Source organism: Apium graveolens, chromosome 4, assembly GCF_009905375.1.
Source record: "Apium graveolens cultivar Ventura chromosome 4, ASM990537v1, whole genome shotgun sequence".
In the NCBI taxonomy this organism is placed as follows: Eukaryota; Viridiplantae; Streptophyta; class Magnoliopsida; order Apiales; family Apiaceae; genus Apium; species Apium graveolens.
This window is the reverse complement of record NC_133650.1, coordinates 266,701,113-266,708,468: the sequence shown is the minus strand read 5'-3', so window position 1 is coordinate 266,708,468 and position 7,356 is coordinate 266,701,113. Positions and strand designations below refer to the sequence as shown.

General features: G+C 37.9%; 1 non-coding gene across 1 annotated transcript; it reads left to right on the top strand.

Annotated features, from left to right (window-relative positions):
• Nucleotides 1–6,952: 6,952 nt before the first annotated feature.
• Nucleotides 6,953–7,059, top strand: LOC141722529 (small nucleolar RNA R71). Its single transcript, XR_012575545.1, has one exon. It is a non-coding gene; the product is annotated as a small nucleolar RNA R71 (small nucleolar RNA).
• The last annotated feature ends 297 nt before the right edge of the window (nucleotides 7,060–7,356 follow it).

The following is a 7,356-nucleotide window of genomic DNA, read 5'->3' as shown; positions in this document are numbered from 1 at the left end:
TACTCTGTACTGTGACCCCACAATAAACACACACACCATAAGTTATAGTCTCAGAGATGAATATCCAAAAATAACACGAGTCATTTTATTCCCCAATTATTTGCCATTATACCTTAAAAGGGTTTCTGAATAAATTTATATTTTCCTTGCCATTATTATAATTCATAAATATACATAAGTCCGGTACATCAAAAGTTGAAAGCCTAGCCTATTAGTAGATCCTACCTCAGCTACAACGGCATCAATGCCTACAGGAAACTGCGGAACGTTTCCTATTCGCTCGCGAATTGGGAGCTTGATCCTGTTCATCTTGTCTATCTGTTGTTGTGTGATGAAAGAAGAAAGCAAGGGTGAGCAACACGCCCACCGAAATAATATGTATAATAATTAACAATATATGAGCATTCTCATAGTACTCATGAAAGTCTTGGTCAAGAAGAAATGAACCAAGTTTGATCTCTTAACGCGACCAAGTCGCAAAATATTCAGTATATATGTACATATACTTTTCAAAATCTTGGAAGTCCTCTTCCATGCATAATAAACACAGAGTTCCAGTTTATAACTGTATAAAAATATCGTTGCAAGGTGATCTCATATATCTAACCTTGTCTCAACGTTTTTCTGAAAATCTTTGACATGCATAAGATAATCATTTACTAGATATAAATTTAAAAGATGAAGTTAAAAGATACTCCAATATACGTATATCTTTTTCGAATACTACTTGAACTACCACCGTTCAAGTTATAATTATTTTCAAAAGTTCATCACATAGATGAGACTACAAGACAAGATTTGAATAGATTCAATCTTTATAATATCATTCAAAAGAAATGAAGTTACGAGATACTTCATTAAGTCACGATATATATATCCATATATATCTCTCATACATTTCCTGAAAACCTCTGTCATGTAAAGTATGAACAGAGTTTGTAACATCCAATGAATTTTGGAAAGGAAAAGAATTTTGGCATATACCCGATATCTTGCTGATCAGGCAAAGATACCAATAAGTAACCTTTTCTACTGTAGATGGATGAATTCCTCGCCGATCATCACCCTGGCCGCATTAGGACCTCGCGCTAAACCTTTACCTGGCCACTCACGCATGGATGGACTGTCACCCAGCCTCTTACACCTTCATAGACCGTACCCCGGCCTGACGCTTATGCCGACTCAATTAGATGGACTTACTTCCCGAACGTTGGGCAAGTAATCAAATTGTTTTCTCAAAACAGCAACCTCGTTGTGAATATAAAATATACCACAGAGCCGGATCCCTAGGATTTTTGAGCGAATATTCAAGTCTCCTTCGAAAGGAAGATCTTAAATCTGAAAACGAGTTTTGGGATCCGCTCTAACTTTTAAAATTATTTTGAAGACTCGAAAATTTTTTAAGAATATTTGGAGTAATGCTGATTTAATGAAATAAATCAGTCCCGATATATTAGAAAATATCTGAATACTATTATTTAAATAATATTCCCATAACGATAATCCTTATAAAAATAATTGAAGTAAAAGTTTTAAGACTTATACTTGAAATGAATATTAAATAACCAAAGATATACTTATACGAAAGTACGATCTTTATTTGAATAATCGAAAATAAGTTTGATTATCGAAACATTATTCTTTAATAAAATAAAGAATATTATTTAATAAATAAGCGGAGTTATAAGTCCTCAAATAAATATTCAAAATAATATTCATTAAATAAAATAAACGGAGTCTTAAGTTCTCGAATGAATATTCAAAATAATATTCATTAAATAAAGTAAGCGGAGTCATAAGTCCTCGAATGAATATTCAAAATAATATTCATTAAATAAAGTAAGCGGAGTCATAAGTTCTCGAATGAATATTTAGAATAATATTCATTAAATAAAATAAAGTTATCGAATAAACCTTATTCGATTAATAGTTTTGAAAACTATATCAAAATATATATATATATATATATATATATATATATATATATTATACTCGGTAACATCGACTCCCGGTTTAGAAAATGTTCACCTTTGGGTCCCCTATACTAAGGGTATAGGCAACTACTGCTTATCTCTAGCATAGGTATTATGCAACTTATAAACAATTGAATCAACAATTAGATATCAAGATTACGAAACCGACATGCATATATACCATATCACATGCTCCAATATATCGTAAGATTTTCTAATAACAATCATGCACTTATCACAAGATAATGCATATACATTTATTTACATCACAACAACAGTATAACGGGTAGAAAACTTGCCTGAGTGCTCCGGGGTAGACTTAAGCTTAGAGTGCTCCGGTAACCTATGAACAACAACATAAGCCGGAATTAAACCACGGTCGCTTAAGAAACTAGACTTTAACCAATTGAACCCTAACGTTTGCTTATGGTCATTTCTACGCTTAACAAATCACATGAGTCGTTCGAGTACCCTCGGATCCACCATTTTTAATATGTTAACCGTTACGAATTTTAAGGCGACGCTTTCGTGAATACCCTACCAACTGCCTAGTCCACTTTACATAATTGTTTCATACTCCAATTAGTCATTTAAGGGCCTTAACCAAGGTTTCAAAGTAAGGCGAGGGGTAATGATTCGTTCGCGAAACGCCGTTACTTAAAACGGTCGTTTCTCTTAAACCGTACATCGGATTCAAGCGAACCACATATCAAAATGAAGCTTACGACATAATTTAACTAAACATGGCAAAGTCACAGATTCAATAATTAGGTCTCTGTCCCGAACGCTAAGAACAAGCAGTTGTATGAAATTGGGCATTACGACGGCTATGTTTACGTGATTACCAAGTTTTAAACCACTCCAAACAACCACCATTCAACTCACAACCAACCCTCATCCAAACCTTACTACATCAGTCCCCAAACCTCAAGATTTTCCAAATTATACAATCCCACACATAAACTACTAGCTATACTTAAGTTTCATTAACTATAAACAAGATTTCAACATCCAAATCACTACAAATCCAATCCAAACTCTAAACACACAAGCATCATGCTTCTCATTTACTATAACCATCAAAACCATCGTAATACTCAAAGTAAAGCTAGGGTTTGGAGGTGTTATACCTTCCTTGGAGTGATTAGAGTATCTAGGAAGTCTTAGGGAGCCTCCTACAAGCTTGATCTTTCCAAAGAAATCAAGAACACAAAGTTAGGTTTTGAAGTTTCTAAAAGTCAGATTGAAAGAACTTTCAAAACGAGGGTCTTACCATTCTTATTTGGACGAGACTTGTGAACAAGAGTTGTAGGCCATCTCAATACCTTTCCAAAGAGCTATAGAACATACTATTTGAGTGAGTATTGAAGGAGATATGGTAGTTTGAAGTTGCTGCTCTGGTTTTATCCGAGAGCTTTTGTTCTTGGAAAGCAAAAGTCAACTTTTAATTTGTGTTTTGTGTTTTTGATTTGTTTTGCTTGGTTGTTTCCTTTTGTTTTGCTTAATTAACTTTTAACCATGGTAAAATTTGTGTGGCTTGTAATCAACCAACAATCCCTCCATTTGTCATGCTTATGTCACCATATCTATGTCATCCATTTGCCACATGTCTCTTCCTTGTGGTTTGATGATGTCACAATCCTTGGCTTCTTGTACAAGCTTGTCTCTTGGTCGCTTATTTGTTTTACGGTTCGCTTAACTTTCGTTCTCGTTTATCGTTTGAGAGATCATACCCGGGATCTTATTATTTGGGTTCCCCTAAACCCTTCTTAATAATTTATACTCCTTTTATGATCCTCTTTTATAATCCTTGAATTTAAATCATTTTAATCATGTTACCTTATACCCAATTCTTTCGATATCTGGTTGATTTTTGGGAAAAATCAAAGTGTTCGAATTTGGATTCTGACAATCTTTACATACACTTATTTACTTTATGGAGTACTAATACGATCTTAGAATTTTCATAACAGTACTCCTATATAGCGTGTTCTGATAATTTTCTTTAATCAGCATCATCAGCAAAAGTTACTATTCAGCCGTGTTAAAAAAAAATTCCAAAAATTGGGGTTATTACATCACCCATGTGATAAAATTCTATGTGATCAATAATTGGCCACTCAGCTCTAACCAGTATACAAGCAATCACCTCTATATCATACCTAAAAATCAAATTCCCAACTCCAAAAGGGATAGGAGAAGTTAAGGGAGACTACGAGGTCACTGAAAGATGTTATAGCCAGGCCCTGGTCATGGCCAAAACTCACCAAGACAACAAAAGGAAGGCCACAGTCCTTCGAAAGCAGCAAAACATTAAGAAACATCACCCCCAATCAAGGGATATTGCAAGAAGAGAAGTCCAAGTTATAGAATTCAACCTGGATCCAAAAGTAACCAAGCCAGGCTTGGAAGAGCTAGAAAGCAACCAAGGCTTAGTAGAGGTTGAATTGAACCCAGGTCTCAGCCAGGGCAATCCTACTATGCAAGCAACCAGCCCTGAAACAAACGAAAAGAGGGAAAGCAACCAAGAAAAGATGGCAGCCCAGGGTCAAATCTACATGACGAAGAATGTAAAAGCCCGAATCCAGCAATTGGTATCAAACCAAGATCAAGCAAAAGTAGAGGCCGCAGTGGAAACAGAAACAATTCTGATCGATGAAACCAATCCTTCTAAGAAGGTAAAGATAGGATCCAGACTTGGAACTATTTTTAGAGAAGATCTGGTTTCATTGCTCCGAAGCTATGCTGATATATTTGCTTGGAGCCCAAGAGACATGACTGGGCTGCATGAATCCATAGAAATGCATAGCTTGGATGTAAACCCAAACTGAAAGCCTGTTAAGCAGAAGAGAAGAAGTTTTGCCCCAGAGAGGCAGAAAGCAATAGACGAAGAGGTTGAGAAACTACTCAAAGCTGGGATCATTTGTGAAGTTAAGTACCCGAAATGGCTGGCTAATGTGGTAATGGTGAAGAAGGCAAATGGAAAATGGAGAATATTTGTTGACTACACCGACTTGAATAGTGCATGCCCAAAGAATCCCTACCCTCTTCCAAATATTGATCAATTGATAGACGCCACATCCGGACATGTAATGCTAAGCTTCATGGACGCCTTCTCGGGGTACAACCAGATCAAGATGAATCCAAAAGACATCCAGAAGACAACATTCATCACCCACAGGGCAGTCTATTAGGAGTTTTGTTCAATTCCTCCATTCCAAGAGATTCAAAAGGCATATCGATCTTCTTTTCCAGGGAGAAGCATTCAAATATTGCAATTGCTCATCACCTTCGTCATCCTCGCTATCCGCATTTCCCAACAAGGCTTTTTCTAAGGCATCAGACCTTAGCAATTGATCAAGTTCTGATGTGACCACCGAATCAACCAACTCCACTTTTAAGCACTCCTCGTTATCAATAGGAAATTTCATAGCATTAAATAGATTGAAAGTTACATTATGATCCAACACTCGCATTTTAAGCTCACCCTTCTGCACATCAATCAAGGTTCGACCAGTTGCCAAGAAAGGCCTTCCCAAGATTATGGGAATCTTCTTATCCTCATCAAAATCAAGAATGACGAAATCAGCAGGGAAGATGAGTTTATCCACCTTGACCAAGACATCCTCCACAATACCTCTCGGATATGTAATAGAATGGTCAGCCAACTGTAAGGTCATGTAAGTTGGTTTGGGATCAGGTAAGTCCAATTGCTTGAAGATTGACAAAGGCATCAGATTGATGCTAGCTCCCAAGTCACATAAGCATCTGTCAAAAGACACTTTCCCCATAGTACATGGAATAGTAAAGCTTTCCAGATCCTTAAGCTTCGGAAGTAACTTCTGCTGTAGCACCGCACTGCATTCCTCCGTGAGAGCGACAATCTCTAAATAATCTAGCTTCACTTTCCGAGAGAGAATACCTTTCATAAACTTTGCATAACTAGGCATCTGCTCGAGAGCCTCGGCGAAAGGAATGTTGATATGAACTTTCTTGAACACCTCCAGAAACTTCTCGAATTGCTTGTCCAGCCTTTTCTTCTGCAGCCTCTTAGGAAAAGGCGGTGAAGGATAGATTTGTTTCTCCCCTGTATTACCCTCAGGAGGGGTATGCTCAACAGTAGTCTTCCTTGGTTCCATTTCTTCATCCTGTTGCTCTACTTCTTTCTCAGCTCCAGCTTTTTCAGTCAACTCTTGAGTTTGTTCGGGATCAGCAACCTTTCCAGACCTCAAAGTGATTGCCTTTACCTGCTCCTTAGCTTCCTTCTTTCCTGGCACTTCAATGTCACTAGGTAGTATACCAGGCTGACAATTTATCAAGGCATTGGCAATTTGCCCAATTTGATTTTCCAAGGTCTTGATAGAAACCGCTTGGCTCTTGCACATAAGCTTCAACTCTTCTAATTCAGATTTTTCATTAGCTGATTGCAGCTGGAGTTGTTGTTTTGGTGCATACTGCGGTTGCTGAAAACCAGGGGGTTGTACTGCTTAGTTGAATACTGATGATATGGTTATTGAACCACATTCTAAGCATTGCTCCAATTGAAACTAGGATGATTGCGGTTGTTTGGATGATAGGTGGCTGGCACAGGTTACTGTGATCGCTGAAAGTTGCTCACGAACTGAGCTGATTCATTAGGAATTGCACACTGATCAGTCTCATGAGCACCAGCACAAAACTCACAGACACTGGTGATTTGATTAACTCCATAATTAGCCAAAGTGTCCACCTTCATTGTCAAAGCCTTAAGTTGGGCAGCTATAGCAGTTGTTGCGTCCAACTCCAGAATTCCTGTAACTTTTTCTTGAGTCAGTCTCTGGGAAGGATTCTGGTACTCATTAGCAGCCATTAGTTCAATAAGTTCATAAGCTTCATCGTAGCTCTTAGCCTACAAGGCTCCTCCTGATGCTGCATCAAGCATGGGCCTAGAAGTAGGACCCAATCCATTGTAGAAACAGTTGATAATCATCCAATCATGCATGCCATGGTGTGGATACTTCCTTAGCATCTCCTTATATCGATCCCACGCCTCACATAGAGATTCTCCAGTTTACTACATGAACTGGGTAAGAGCATTCCGGATTGCTGCAGTCTTCGCCATGGGAAAAAATTTAGTGAGAAACTTTTGGGCAAGATCTTCCCAAGTTGTGATAGACCCCGCTGATAGAGAGTGTAACCAGCACTTAGCTTTGTCCCTCAAAGAGAATGCGAAGAGTCACAGCTTGATAGCATCTTCAGTCACACCATTAAACTTGAAAGTGTCGCAGATCTCGATGAAATCCCTAATGTGCATGTTGGGGTCTTCGGTAGGAGAACCCCCAAACTGAACTGAGTTCTATATCATCTGGATCGTGCTTGACTTGATCTCAAAAGTGTTAGCCGC